At 46.5% G+C, this 16420-nt stretch overlaps 1 long non-coding RNA gene across 1 annotated transcript; it reads right to left on the bottom strand.

Moving 5' to 3' along the window:
• Positions 1-12003: 12003 nt before the first annotated feature.
• LOC138680901 (uncharacterized) lies at positions 12004-15591 on the bottom strand. The gene is made up of 6 exons (XR_011321827.1): positions 14494-15591; positions 12924-12984; positions 12673-12744; positions 12535-12593; positions 12284-12430; positions 12004-12140 (listed from the first exon to the last, which is right to left on the bottom strand). It is a non-coding gene; the product is annotated as an uncharacterized lncRNA (long non-coding RNA).
• Positions 15592-16420: the final 829 nt, after the last annotated feature.

Genomic DNA, 16420 nt, shown 5'->3' on the forward strand with positions numbered 1-16420 from the left:
GCCTCAGAGAAAATCCCCAAAGGATAGATAGCCCCCCACAAATATTGACTGTGAGAGGAGAGGGAAATAACATACGCAGAAATGAAATCAGATTTTAGCATAGGAGGCCATACTAGCTAAAAAGAAAGAACAGAACAGAGCACTATGCGGTCAGTATAAAAACACTAGAAAATATCCACCACAGAAGATACGAATCACCACATCTGACTAAAGACATGGGGGGTATATCTGCATCTCCAGAGAAATAGCTAGGCTGCAAACATCCTTCACAGACAAAACTGGACAAGACAAAAACATGAATATGCACAGAACTATAAGGTCCATAGCAGGTGGACAGCAAAAACAAAGCCAGGACTTATCTTTGTAGAAAAGCACAGCAAACACAATGAACAACTGGCACTGACTAAAGAGTCCTGCAAAGCTATATACCCCAGTCAGTTTTGCAATTAGTAGATACACATGTCCACTCCTGCAGTCCAGGCACAACTGCATTACCCTCTACAACCACCGGAGGGAGCCCAAAAGCTGAATTCACAACATCCGGCTCTTGGGTAGAGGGGGGTCCCAGCATCAGGGCTGTGGAGTCAGAGTTGGAGTCAGAACCCATTTTAGTGGAGTCGGAGATGGAGTCTGTGTCATGGAAATTGAGGAGTCAGACTTGGAAGTTTGGCTTACCGACTCCACAGTCCTGCCTAGCAGTAGGATCTCCAGCGACTGAAAACTTATCACTAGGGTTGAGCGAAACGGATCAGACAAATTCAAAAATCGCCGACTTTCGGCAAAGTCGGGTTTCATGAAACCCGACCCGATCCTAGTGTGGGATCGGCCATGAGATCGCCGATCTGCGCGCAATAGTCACGTTTCGTATGATGTGTTCAGCGCCATTTTTCAACCAATGAAGGAGGACGCAGAGTGTGGGCAGCGTGATGACATAGGTCTCGGTCCCCACCATCTTAGAGAAGGGCATGACAGTGATTGGATTGCTTTCTGCAGCGTCACAGGGGCTATAAAGGGACGTGCACGCCGACCACCATCTTACTTCTGCCGATCGCAGCATAGGGAGAGGTTGCCGCAGCTTCATCAGAAGAAGGGATATAGTTAGGGAGGGAAGATTAACCCCCGAAACTGCTTGTGCTGTAGCGATTTCCACTGTCCAACGCCACCATTTGTTTGCTGGGACAGTGGAGGCTATATTTTTGTGCATCAGCTCTGTAGCTTATTAGGCTGCCTTATAAGGCTCCCTGATAGCTGCATTGCTGTTTGCGCGCCGCTGTGCAAACCAACTGCTTTTTTAAAAGCAAAAATCCTGTTGCTCCTTTCTGCACAGTTATCTTGTTTATTTGTCCACACTTTTGTGTGCAGCAGTCCTTTTTATTGCTGCCATACTTTTCCTGAGATCATTGTAGGGAGATTGAAATTGTACCACAGTCCTTGTATTTTTTCATATATCTTCCAGCCACTTTCTGCCACTTACATTGCGTTGTTTTATACACTGCGCCTGAGTTTTTGTTCAGTCTCCCCCCAAAAAAAGTGAGATTCAAATTCTCACAAAGTGGATATACTTCAGTCCTGTTAGTTTGTCGAATATCAGCCAGCCACTTTCTGCCACCTACATTGTATTGTTTTATACACTGGGCATGAGTCTTGGTTCAGTCTCCCCCCCCCAAAAAAAGTGAGATTCAAATTCTCACAAAGTGGATATACTTCAGTCCTGTTAGTTTGTTGTATATCAGCCAGCCACTTTCTGCCACTTACATTGTGTTGTTTTATGCACAGGGCCTGAGTTTTGGTTCAGTCTCCCAAAAAAAGGGAGATTTAAATTCTCAACAAGTTTATTTACACTTTCTACCTTGTTTTACAGTACCATATAATGGTTGTTATTTTGGTTAGATTTTCCAATAAATGAGGAAGTCTCGTGGAAGATCTCGTGGGCAGTGGTTGCCAGCTGGTACTGATGGTGGTGTGGTGGTGGTGCATCTGGTGGTAGTGGCAAAAGCACAATAGCATCTAAGGCTGGAGGTGTTGAGCCAGTGTCATCGTCTGGCTACACAAGGCCTCGAAGGCTCCCTTATCTGGGAGTAGGAAAACAGCTTTTAAAGCCGGAGCAGCAGGAAAAAGTTTTGGCTTTCCTTGCTGACTCAGCCTCTAACTCCTTCGCCTCCTCTTCAGAAAGTTCCAAATATAAAAGCAGCGAGTCGTCAGTGGATGCTCCCGGTCAGGAACAAGACGTTTCCTTGTGTCCTTCACCAAAACCAAAAGTGAAGGATGCGTCAGGCGACACTACAGGTTACTCCATGGAGCTCTTTACACATGCCGTGCCTGGGTTAGAAAGGGAAATTGTTAACTGCACATTACAAGATGAATCGGACATGGAGTGCACTGATGCACAGCCACAGCTAGATTATTATGCTGTTCCATTGACTCAGATCACTACATTGCCCTCGCAGTGTACTGAGCCAGAATCTGACCCTCATGAGACTATGGTGCCCCGTCCCGAACGGTATAGCACATTATACGGTGACACAGAGGAAGGTGCACATGACATTGAACAGGAGGTGATAGATGACCCAGATGTTGACCCAGATTGGCAGCCATTGTGGAAGAGGGTGTCGCTGCCAGTAGCTCAGAAATGGAGGAGGATGATCCGCAGCAGCCATCTACATCGCAACAGCTGTCATCTGGCAGGCCCGTATCAGGCCAAAAACGTTTGTCAAAAACAAAACCAGTTGTAGGACAGCGTGGCCATCCGGTGAAAGTAGCACAGCGTGCAATGCCTGAAAAGGTAGGAAGAGTGCAGTGTGGCAATTTTTTAACCAAGATCCGAATAATCAGTCAAAAGTTATCTGTAAGAAATGCTCAAAGACCTTTAGCAGAGGGAAGAATCTTTAAAATTTAAATACAACGTGCATGCTTAGACATTTAACCAGCATGCACTTGCAAGCCTTGACTAACTACCAAACGTCCCGTACCGTTGGTGCACCTGCTCTGAATGAAGGTAGTTAGCAATGCTACATTGCTTCCCTCACTGTAAGCCCACCGATTAGGACACCACCAGCAGCAAATGTGGAGGTATCGTCGCAAGGTCAAAGCCGTCAGGGAATCACAAGGTTATTGGTAGGAAACGCTGTATGTAGGCCAACATCAAGAATACCATCACCAACCATCTCTCAATCCGCCATGTCCACCACCACCACCGCTAGTTCCACCAAATGCAGCTCTCCAGTCCAGCTCACCCTACAAGAGTCTCTCGTTAGGAAAAGAAAGTACTCATCCTCTCATCCACATACACAGGGTTTGAATGCCCACATTGCTATACTAATCTCGTTAGAGATGATGCCCTACCGGTTGGTTGAAAGCGAAGCTTTCAAAGACCCGATAGCCTACGCAGTACCACGCTATGACCTACCCAGTCGGCACTTATTTGCGAGAATAGCCATCCCAGCCCTCCACCAGCATGTCAAAGACCGCATTGACCATGCACTGAGGCAATCAGTCAGTAGAAAGGTGCACCTCACAACAGATGCATAGACCAGTAGGCATGGCCAGGGACGTTACGTGTCCATCACGGCGCACTGGGTTAATGTGGTGGATGCAGGGTCCACAGGGGACAGCCATAGTGGGACAGTTCTGCCTAGCCCATGGTCTAGGAAACAGTTGGTTGTAGGCGTTCGCCACCCCTCCTCCTCCTCCTCCTCCAGAAGCGAAAGCTCATCCACAGAGCGCAGTCGCACGACCACTCCATCCGCAGCTGCCAGTGTTGCACACGAAGTGTTCCATTATCGAACAGCTAGTGGTAAGCGTCAGCAGGCTGTGTTACAAATGAAGTGTTTGGGCGACAACAGACACACCGCGGAAGTACTGGCCGAGTACTTGCAGCAACAAACTCAGTCATGGCTGGGCAGTGTACATCTTGAGGCAGGCAAGGTAGTCAGTGATAACGGAAGGAATTTTATGGCTGCCATAGCCCTTTCAGAACATAAACACATACCTTGCCTGGCTCACACCTTGAACCTGAACTCCACACTGCACATGGTTCAGAGGCTGTGCGAACAGAGGCGTGCTGTTATTAATTTGTGGGAGGATACACATGCATGGGCAGGCAGTTGGATGGCAGACATGGAGTTGTCTGGTGTGCAGTGGTCGAATCTCCAAGACCTCTCTGAAGTCCTTCAGTGTTTTGAGGAATGCACACTGCTGGTAAGTACAGACGACGCCATCATAATCATGAGCATCCCACTAATGCGTCTGCTGATGCAAAGTTTGACGCACATTAAGGAGCTGGCGTCTGCAGCCGAGGAGGAGGGAAGCCTTGATGACAGTCAGCCATTGTCTGCTCAGGGAACAATCCTGGATGAGGTGGCGGACGAAGAGGAGGAGGATGATAGGGATGAATAATTATGGGAGAAGGATGTGTTATGATCTGGTGGTTTAGGAGCAACATGGGACGAGCTCTGAAGGAAGTGGTACCTGTACTGACCGCAGTCCCTAAGCTCAACACAACACTAGAAGTAGCCGTGGGATGCTCCTGACACTCCCTAGGCACCTCGTCACAGCCTGAGAACTAACTACCCCTAAAGATAGAAACAGGAAAACTATCTTGCCTCAGAGAAAATCCCCAAAGGATAGATAGCCCCCCACAAGTAATGACTGTGAGTGGAGAGGGAAAAGACATACACAGAATGAAACTAGGATGTAGCACAGGAGGCCAGTCTAGCTAGATAGATAGGACAGGATGGAATACTGTGCGGTCAGTATAAAACACTACAAAAAATCCACACAGAGTTTACAAAAATCTCCACACCTGACTAAAGGTGTGGAGGGTAAATCTGCTTCCCAGAGCTTCCAGCTTAACTGAATTAATTCATACTGACAAGCTGGACAAAACATAGAAAGCACAGAATGGATAAGTCCACAAGCTGTGGACAGAAAAGAGCAAGCAAGGACTTAACTTTGCTGAACTGGTCAGGATAACAGGGAAATCCAAAAGAGATGTGAATCCAACCAGGAACCATTGACAAGTGGCACAAGCTGAAGGAAAGAGCCAGGCTAAATAGCCGAGCAGAATAGACAATCAGTGGAAGCAGCTGCTGACTGCTAAATCCAAGGAGCAGCCATTCCACTTAAAACCACCGGAGGGAGCCCAAGAGCAGAACTCACAAAAGTGCCACTTACAACCACCGGAGGGAGCCCAAGAGCGGAATTCACAACAGTCCCCCCCCCCTTGAGGAGGGGTCACCGAACCCTCACCAGAGCCCCCAGGCCGATCAGGACGAGCCAAGTTAAAAGCATGAACCAAATCGGCGGCATGGACATCGGAGGCAATAACCCAAGAATTATCCTCCTGGCCATAACTCTTCCACTTGACAAGATACTGAAGCCTCCGCCTCGAAAAAAGAGAATCCAAAATTTTCTCAACCTCATATTCCAACTCTCCCTCAACCAACACCGGGGCAGGAGGATCAACCGAGGGAACAACGGGCACCACATATCTCCGCAACAAAGATCTATGGAAAACATTATGAATGGCAAAAGAGGCTGGAAGAGCCAAACGAAAAGACACCGGATTGATAATTTCAGAAATCTTATAAGGACCAATAAACCGAGGCTTAAACTTAGGGGAAGAAACCTTCATAGGAACATGACGAGAAGACAACCAAACCAAATCCCCCACACGAAGCTGGGGACCAACACACCGACGGCGGTTAGCAAAACGTTGAGCCCTTTCCTGAGACAAAGTCAAATTGTCCACTACATGAGTCCAAATCTGCTGCAGCCGATCCACCACAGAATCCACACCAGGACAATCAGAAGGGTCAACCTGCCCAGAAGAAAAACGAGGATGAAAACCAAAAGAAAGGCGAAACCAAAGTAGCCGAACTAGCCCGATTATTAAGGGCAAACTCGGCCAATGGCAAAAAAGCCACCCAATCATCCTGATCAGCAGACACAAAGCATCTCAAATAGGTCTCCAAGGTCTGATTAGTTCACTCAGTCTGGCCATTTGTCTGAGGATGAAATGCAAAAGAAAAAGACAAATCAAAGCCCAGCTTGGCACAAAAGGCCCGCCAAAACCTAGAAACAAACTGGGAACCTCTGTCGGACACAATATTCTCTGGAATACCATGAAAACGTACCACATGCTGAAAAAACAACGGAGCCAAATCTGAGGAGAAAGGCAACTTAGGCAAAGGTACCAGATGGACCATTTTAGAGAACCGGTCACAAACAACCCAGATAACAGACATCTACTGGGAAACAGGAAGATCCGAAATAAAATCCATGGAAATATGTGTCCGAAATAAAATCCATGGAAATATGCGTCCAGGGCCTCTCAGGAACCGGCAAAGGCAAAAGCAACCCACTAGCGAGGGAACAGCAAGGCTTGGCCCGGGCGCAAGTCCCACAGGACTGCACAAAATCACGCACATCGCGCGACAAGGAAGGCCACCAAAAGGACCTAGCAACCAAATCTCTGGTACCAGAAATCCCAGCATGACCAGCCAACTCTGAACAATGAACCTCAGAAATCACCTTACTTGTCCATCCATCAGGAACAAACAGCTTCCCAACTGGACAGCGGTCAGGCCTATCAGCCTGAAATTCCCAAAGCACCCGCCGCAAATCAGGGGAGATGGCAGAAAGAATCACCCCTTCCTTAAGAATGCCAACCGGCTCAAGGACTCCAGGAGAATCAGGCGAAAAACTCCTAGAGAGGGCATCAGCCTTAACATTCTTAGATCCCGGAAGATACGAGACCACAAAATCAAAACGGGAGAAAAACAGGGACCAATGAGCCTGTCTAGGATTAAGCCGCTTGGCCGACTTGAGGTAAATCAGATTCTTATGATCAGTCAAGACCACAACGCGGTGCTTAGCTCCCTCAAGCCAATGTCGCCACTCCTCAAACGCCCACTTCATAGCCAACAACTCCCGATTGCCGACATCATAATTGCATTCCGCAGGCGAAAGCTTTCTGGAAAAAAAAGCACACGGTTTCATCAAAGAACCATCAGACTCCCTCTGAGACAAAACGGCCCCTGCCCCAATCTCAGAAGCGTCGACCTCAACCTGAAAAGGAAGAGAAACATCCGGTTGACACAATACAGGGGCAGAAGTAAATCGGCGTTTAAGCTCCTGAAAGGCCTCAACAGCCTCAGAGGACCAATTCGTTACATCAGCGCCTTTCTTCGTCAAATCAGTAAGGGGCTTAACCACACTGGAAAAGTTGGCAATGAAACGGCGATAGAAATTAGCAAAGACCAAAAATTTTTGAAGGGTCTTCACAGATGTGGGTTGAATCCAGTCATGAATAGCTTGGACCTTAACAGGATCCATTTCTATAGACGAGGGAGAAAAAAATAAAACCCAAAAAAGAGACCTTCTGAACTCCGAATAGGCACTTAGACCCCTTCACAAATAAAGCATTATCACGAAGGATCTGGAATACCATCCTGACCTGCTTCACATGAGACTCCCAATCATTGGAAAAAATCAAAATATCATCCAAATATACAACCATGAATTTATCAAGATAATTGCGGAAAATATCATGCATGAAGGATTGGAACACAGATGGAGCATTAGAGAGCCCGAATGGCATCACAAGGTATTCAAAATGGCATTCGGGCGTATTAAATGCAGTTTTCCATTCGTCACCCTGTTTAATACGAACAAGATTATATGCCCCTCGGAGGTCAATCTTAGTAAACCAACTAGCCCCCTTAATCTGAGCAAACAAATCAGAAAGCAAAGGCAAAGGGTATTGGAATTTGACCATGATCTTATTAAGAAGATGATAATCTATACAGGGTCTCAAGGAGCCATCCTTCTTAGCAACAAAAAAAGAAACCCGCTCCCAATGGTGACGAAGACGGCCGAATATGCTCCTTCTCCAAAGATTCCTTCACATAGCTCCGCATGGCGGCATGCTCTGGCACAGACAGATTGAAAAGTCGGCCCTTAGGGAACTTACAACCTGGAATCAAGTTAATAGCACAATCACAGTCCCTATGTGGAGGACGGGAACTGGACTTGGGCTCATCAAAAACATCGTGGAAATCCGACCAATGGTGTAGCATCAATGCCCCTCAAAGGAATAGAGCTCTGCAAAGGCTGCAAGGAAAAACCACAGCGCCTGGTGAATTCTAAGTCCATTAAGTTCAGGGCAGCGCCTGAATCCACAAATGCCATGACAGAAAAGGACGACAATGAGCAAATCAGGGTCACAGATAAAAGAAATTTAGGCTGTACAGTACTGATGGTAACAGATCTAGCGACCCTCCTAGTACGTTAAGGGCAATCAGAAATAACATGAGCAGAATCACCACAGTAAAAACACAGCCTATTCTGACGTCTAAATTCCTGCCGTTCTGTTCTAGTCAAAATCCTATCACTTTAGGCTCAGGGCTCTGCTCAGAGGACACTGCCATATGGTGCATAGCTTTGCGCTCGCGCAGACGCCGATCAATCTGAATGGCTAGAGACATAGATTCGCTCAAACCAGTAGGCGTAGGGAAGCCCACCATAACATCTTTAAGGGCTTCAGAAAGACCTTTTCTGAAAATAGCAGCCAGAGCATCCTCATTCCATTTAGTGAGCACAGACCATTTCCTAAATTTCTGGCAGTATAATTCTGCCGCTTCCTGACCTTGACACAGGGCCAACAGGGTTTTTTCCGCATGATCCACAGAATTAGGTTCGTCATACAATAACCGAGCGCTTGAAAAAATGCGTCTACATTCAGCAATGCCGGATCCCCTGATTCAAGGGAGAATGCCCAGTCCTGAGGGTCACCACGCAGCAAGGATATGATGATTTTAACTTGCTGAATGGGATCACCAGAAGAACGGGGTTTCAAAGCAAAAAACAATTTGCAGTTATTTTTAAAGTTCAAAAACTTGGATCTGTCCCCAAAAAACAAATCAGGAGTAGGAATTCTAGGCTCCAAAGCCGGAGTCTGGACAACATAATCTTGGATACTCTGTACTCTTGTAGCAAGTTGATCCACACGAGAAAACAAACCCTGAACATCCATGCCAGAGCATAAATCCTGAACCACCCAGAGATCAAGAGGAAAAAAAAGACAAAACAGAGCACAGAAAAAAAAATGGCTCAGAATTGTTTTTTCCTTCTTTTGAGATGCATTTAATTCATTTTTGGCCACTTGTACTGTTATGATCTGGTGGTTTAGGAGCAACATGGGACGAGCTCTGAAGGAAGTGGTACCTGTACTGACCGCAGTCCCTAAGCTCAACACAACACTAGAAGTAGCCGTGGGATGCTCCTGACACTCCCTAGGCACCTCGTCACAGCCTGAGAACTAACTACCCCTAAAGATAGAAACAGGAAAACTATCTTGCCTCAGAGAAAATCCCCAAAGGATAGATAGCCCCCCACAAGTAATGACTGTGAGTGGAGAGGGAAAAGACATACACAGAATGAAACCAGGATGTAGCACAGGAGGCCAGTCTAGCTAGATAGATAGGACAGGATGGAATACTGTGCGGTCAGTATAAAACACTACAAAAAATCCACACAGAGTTTACAAAAATCTCCACACCTGACTAAAGGTGTGGAGGGTAAATCTGCTTCCCAGAGCTTCCAGCTTAACTGAATTAATTCATACTGACAAGCTGGACAAAGCATAGAAAGCACAGAATGGATAAGTCCACAACCTGTGGACAGAAAAGAGTAAGCAAGGACTTAACTTTGCTGAACTGGTCAGGATAACAGGGAAATCCAAAAGAGATGTGAATCCAACCAGGAACCATTGACAAGTGGCACAAGCTGAAGGAAAGAGCCAGGCTAAATAGCCGAGCAGAATAGACAATCAGTGGAAGCAGCTGCTGACTGCTAAATCCAAGGAGCAGCCATTCCACTTAAAACCACCGGAGGGAGCCCAAGAGCAGAACTCACAAAAGTGCCACTTACAACCACCGGAGGGAGCCCAAGAGCGGAATTCACAACAAGGATGCTTCTGAGGGGGCAATAGAAACTGGTGGCGTTGCAAGGTCAGGTACAGGGTTTTTGCGGGACACAAGTGATGTTGATTTGCAGGAAAGTGCTCCTCAACCCAGCACAAGCAGTGAATTGACACCTGGAACATTGGCCCACATGGCTGAGTATGCCTTGCGTATCCTAAAATGGGACCCCCGCATTATCAAAATGATGACCGATGACGATTACTGGTTGGCCTGCCTCCTGCATCCATGATATAATGGAAAATTACAAAATATCATGCCACATGAGAACCTTAAGCAAATATTGGCTACCAAACAAGCAACTCTTGTAGACCGTTTGGTTCAGGCATTCCCAGCACACAGCGGCGGTGATGGTTCTCACACAAACCGTAGGGGGCAACATGGCTGAGGTGTTAGAGGTGCACAAATCCAAAGTGGTGTTGGACAGAGGGGTTTTATGACCAGGTTGTGGAGTGATTTCGCAATGACCGCTGACATGATAGGTACTGCTGCATCGATTTAAAGTGACAGGAGACAACATTTGTCCAGTATGGTTACGAACTACTTTTCCTCCCTTATCGATGTTCCCCCTCACAGGTCATTCCCCTTTGATTACTGGGCATCTAAAATAGACACCTGGCCTGAATTGGCAGAACATGCATTACAGGAGCTCGCTTGCCCTGCTTCTACTGTCCTATCAGAAAGAGTCTTCAGTGCTGCTGGTTCAATACTGACCGAAAAAAGGACACGTCTGGCTACCCAGAATGTTGATGATCTAACCTTCTTTAAAATGAACCAATCATGGATTTCAAATTATTTTGCCCCACCTTCTCCTGCTGACACGCAGCTTGCCTGAAAAATGTCTTGCTTTTGGCCTCCTCTTACTGACTTCTCCAATTCCTCAATTTGCAGCTGCTGAATGTCCACCATAGGCCATTTTTATACCTCCTTAAATGGGCTGACTAACCCCACAGGGCCGTGGTCACACCTGGCCCAAGCACCCGTGCGAGTGCCGTTTGCCTGGACAGGTGGGTGCGCCCACTCTTGGGCACCCGCACTGGCACAGGGTCCCTCATAGTACAATGAAGTGTCTCTGACGGTGGTGGTGCACAACCAATGTCAGACACACCGTCATAATATGGGGGGCCCTGTGCCAGTACCACCACCCACGAGAGTCTTCCCCCCCAGCTCGAACAGTGGTCTGCCACTTGCAATACTTACCTCTCCCTGCTCCACCACTGTGTAGTCTGTGCTGTTAAATCCTTCAATGGCACTGCCAATACAAATTTGTTGAAATGATAGATGATAGTTAAAATATGCAGGGGCCCTGGCCTCCATTTAGACCAGTTAATACTTTGCGCCTACTACCACTGTCTGCTACTCAGCAGAGGAGCCCACCCCTGTAACTAGCTATGCCACCTGTCTATTTATGAACTATTTTTTGGCAGACATTAACCCACTTTATTATTTGGGCCTCCCAACTGTGTCTCCCACTCATTACAGTTGTCCTCCACTGAACAAAGCAATGCCGCCTGTTTAGTCCTGTTACCAATTTTTAACTGCATTTAGCCCACTTTATTATTTGGGCCTACTAACTGTGTCTCCCACTCATTACAGTTGTCCTCCACTGAACAAAGCAATGCCGCCTGTTTAGTCCTGTTACCAATTTTTAACTGCATTTAGCCCACTTTATTATTTGGGCCTACTAACTGTGTCTGCCACTCATTACAGTTGTCCTCCACTGAACAAAGCAATGCCGCCTGTTTAGTCCTGTTACCAATTTTTAACTGCATTTAGCCCACTTTATTATTTGGGCCTACTAACTGTGTCTCCCATTCATTACAGTTGTCCTCCACTGTTGTATATAAATATCCCAAACACTGCGGTCCCCATGAATCTGCCCAGTGGCCAGAGTAATTGATGTTGCTGGCCGGAGGTACTTCACCTCTGTTCTAAAGTTCTGTAACTTAATTCTATGCAGAAAAGTCACGACCAGACCTAGAGATGGTAAATATTATTTATTTTAGTAATATTTTGTAATTAATGGAATATATGACAACATGATAGTCTGGGGTTGCAGCTGTTATCAAGATTACTGCACATGATGGAATCAGTATCTCTACAAAGCAGATGAGGAATCTGTGGATCATACGGGAAATGATCTGTAACTTCTGCAGATTTCTGTAAAGAGAAGAAGTCACATTATTACATCACATCAATAGATTCCGAATAACAAACTAAATACAAATGAGCTGGAGACTAAAAGAAAGCTAAATCTAATATCTACTTATTATGGGACAGAGGCGTAATTGTAGACAACTTACCATCCAATGTTTTTGGGAAATCTCTGTTCATAGCCTTTCATGCTTGGTGAGATGTTGACCAAAGCTGTTGGTAAGCTAAAACCAGACCAGAACAGTATGGAAATAAAGGAAGTTTTTTTTTTCCAGTCTTCAAAATAATGGATATTTCTGTGAAGAGAACAAGATATTACATCACATCCATAGATTCATATTAAAAAGTAAATATTAATGGGCTGGAGAATAAAAAATAACTAATTCTGATACCTACTTACATGAAGTACAGGTTATTCTGATCTAATTCCTCAGTGTTCTCCAGACTTGGACCTTCCTTCTACAAAAATGAGAAAATACAAATTATTTTACATTTTACATGTAATATACATGTTATAGGACAAAGAGAGATGACTTACCATCTGGTGTTTTGGGGATATCAGTGCTCATAGCTCTTCATGTTTGAGATGGTGACCAAAGCTGATGGTAAACTAAAGAGAGACCAGAACAGTAAAAAGTTTAGGTGATTTTTTTTCCAATCTTCAAAATGATGCAGATTTCTTTGAAGAAATTATGACAAAATATTACCCCACATCAATTGACTCCTAGTAAAAAAAAAGTTACTAATCAGCTGGAAAATAAAAGAAAGCAAATTCTAATATCTACTTACATGCATGATACAAGTCATTCTGATCTAACTCCTAGGTGTTCTCCAGACTTAGACCTTTCCTCTACAAAAAAAGTGAAAACAATTAACTTTATGTTACATGTTATATTCATACTAGCTATTGAACCAGTTCTACGCCCGGGTGGCGAACATTTATATTGGTATATGGTCTCCATCCTGATATGTGCTGCTTCCATCCTGCGCCCTAATCTTGTCATGTGCTGTGACCATCTTGCGCCCCCTTCCTGTCATGTGCAGCCCCCATCCTGCACCTCATCCTGTTTTGTGCGCCTCCATCTTGTCATGTGCTACTCTCTTCCTGTGCCCTCATCCTGTCATGTGCTCCCATCCTGCACCCCAATCCTGTCATGTGCTCCCATCCTGCGCCCCAATCCTGTCATGTGGTGCTCTCATCCTGCGCCCCCATCCTGTCATGTGGTGCTCCCATCCTGTGCCCCCATTCTGGTATGTGCTGCCCCCATCCTGGTATGTGCTACTCCAATTCTGCGCCCCCATCCTGTCATGTGGTGCTCTTATCCTGCGTCCCCATCCTGTCATGTGGTGATCACATCCGGTCATGTGGTGCTCCCATCCTGCACCCCCATCTTGTCATGTGCTGCTCCCATCCTACGCCCCCATTCTGTCATGTGCTGCTCCCATCCTGAGCCCCCAGCTTGTCATGTGCTGCTCCCATGTTGCACGCCCATCCTGACATGTGCTGCTCCCTTCCTGCACCCCCATTCTGTCATGTGCTGCTCCCATCCTGCACCCCCATTCTGTCATGTGCTGCTCCCAACCTGCGCCCCCATTCTGGTGTGTGCTGCCCCCATCCTGGTATGTGCTACTCCAATTCTGCGCCCCATCCTGTCATGTGGTGCTCCCATCCTGCACCCCCATCTTGTCATGTGCTGCTCCCATCCTGCGCCCCCAATCTGTCATGTGCTGCTCCCATCCTGAACCCCCATGCTGTCATGTGCTGCTCCCATCCTGCGCCCTCATTCTGTCATATGCTGCTCCCATCCTTCGCCCCCATCTTGTCATGTGCTGCTCCCATCCTGCACTCCCATCCTTTCATGTGCTGCTCCCATCATGTGCTGCTCCCATCCTGCGCCCCATTCTGTCATGTGCTGCTCCCATCCTGCACCCCCATCCTGTATTGTGCTGCTCCCATCCTGCACCCCCATTCTGCAATGTGCTGCTCCCATCCTGTGCCCCCATTCTGTCATGTGCTCCACCCATTCTGCGCCTCCATTCTGTCATGTGCAGTAAAAAGTCACTGGCTTGTGGCGCTGATGTATTTTCTATATATATTCAGTAGAAAGTGGCTGGATTGCTCCGCTGACGTATTTTATATATAGATTCAGTATAAAAATAGCGCCAGAAAGTGTGGACTGCGCAAGCGCCGATTCCGGCGCCACAGCCCTCCTGGGCCACAATCCTCATCCCCGGATGTGTAACTCTGTGGGGTCCAGACTGCGCAGGCGCATCGTGCAGTCTATAGAGGCTTCGGGCAGAGTGACACTCCTAGCATTATATTATAGATTATGGGACAGATGAATGAGAGATGACTTACCATCTGGTGTTTTTGGGAGTCTCTGTTTATAACCTTTCATGGTAGATGTTGACCAAAGCTGATGGTAAACTAAAGAGAAAGCAGAACAGCAGGAAGTTAAACCATTTTTTTACAGCCTTTAAATGAATGTGGTTTTAATGTTTGCACAGCTCCCTTACCTGATCTGGAATTCAGAATGGTCTTTTCCACTGTCTGCACCATCACGTTGGTGCTTTATTGTAAGCATTGGTGACGGCACAGGGGGCACAGAGAGCTGGAGCGGAGCCATCTACGCACACAGCCCTTATGGAAGCTGTGATTGCATGGGAGGACTGTGACCTGCTCTCTGACCTCATATTCAGCCATGCAGATGACACATGACTGGACCTCCTCCTGTGGGGTTACCACCTTTGTTGGGAGATTTGCAATTTGCAGCTTTCTCCTGCCAATCCGACTAATCCTTCCCATTTGCACAGGTACGTTTTGTGCAGGTGGAGCCTGCTCCTGTGGAGCCTGTGGCAGTGGTGGTGTCATCACACCCACCTACTGCCGTTGAATGGGTGGGAGGGAACGGCCGCCATCCCTGCTGCCCTCTCCTGATGACGTGGATGGCTCTGCAGGGGCTGGTCTTAGAGGAGAGCGGCTTCTTTCTCTACTCTCTTCTTGTCCTCTAGGCCTTGGAGGATCTATGGCCCGTCTCCCTCTCCTCTCAGTGACAGCATTGTTGTCACTCTGACGCCCATGACGACTGGTAGAAGGCCTCTCCTGATCTCTTTGAGGAGACCTAGTCCGTACATGGAGAATTATGGTTTGACCTATAAAAAAATGAGAATTTATAAGAATTATTCCCAATTTTATCAAACACTTTTGGGTTATAGCGATGGGCTTGTCTGCTTCTGTGGTGTTTGGGGAGGGTAACCCTAGAAGAATTACCTTTATTTTGGACTAAGTAAACCTGCACTGTCTGCCCCGAAATGTGGCCCAGCATATCCCAGAGATAGCTCCTCTCAGGAAAGCCCTATATGATGTGAAGAATGTCTATCTCCCTGGAATATTTCACTTACCTCGGTTTTCGGGTCTGCCCAGCCATGCCTCATTGTCAGCAATCAGCTGACGCAGCTCCCTGGCACTCATGGCTTAGGTACCTGAAGCTGACTGATGAAATATTGGAGAACCAAGCTCTCCGGTGTCACTGCTGTTATTGTGCTCTGATCAAAGATCAAAAAAGCAATGGAAGTAATCACTAGATGTGTAAAACAAACTAGTTCGCTCTTTCAGAACCAAAATGAAGTCTCAGCAAAAGCCTCAACTCAAGAAATGGCGCTGATATCACAGTGCCCTGAGTTTATATACCCTCAGGACATTCCATAATGCCATTATGACATCATAATTGAGTACCAACCTAAGCATTTCATTGTGACATCAGAGCATCCAGGCTGCCATGTTCTTCATAATTTATAGTTGTGGGTGGTACATTATTGCTAAACTGTACAGACCTCAGCTGCTGCAGAACCTCTTTCACAGAGGTTCATAGGAACTGAGGTGTGTATTATGAAGCTCTGTAGAAGATGAGGTTTGTATTACGAAAATCTGAGGCAGCTGAGCGGAGTATTATTTTATTTTTGCACAGTAGAAGCCATTTTCATCAAAATTCATTTGGGTCACAATAACTCTGCAGGAAGAGCTATTCAGTGTCGAAACATCATGTATGTCCAAACTCTTATTCAGGGCCAGCATCAGCACCTGGGCAAGTAACAGCAAAAAACTGACTGGCACATCCAAACTAGTCTCAATGGTTGCATACTAGGAGGAGCTACCTCCATATACAATATACAAAAAAAGGGTTGTGCTCTATCGTGCTAAAGCATGTCAATGTGAAATACATGAATATATGAATTACAATATGGCACCCGGGCAAGTGTCAGGGCCCTGAGTAGGCGAGGGGCCA

This window comes from Ranitomeya imitator, chromosome 5 (assembly GCF_032444005.1).
Source record: "Ranitomeya imitator isolate aRanImi1 chromosome 5, aRanImi1.pri, whole genome shotgun sequence".
Lineage (NCBI taxonomy): Eukaryota > Metazoa > Chordata > Amphibia > Anura > Dendrobatidae > Ranitomeya > Ranitomeya imitator.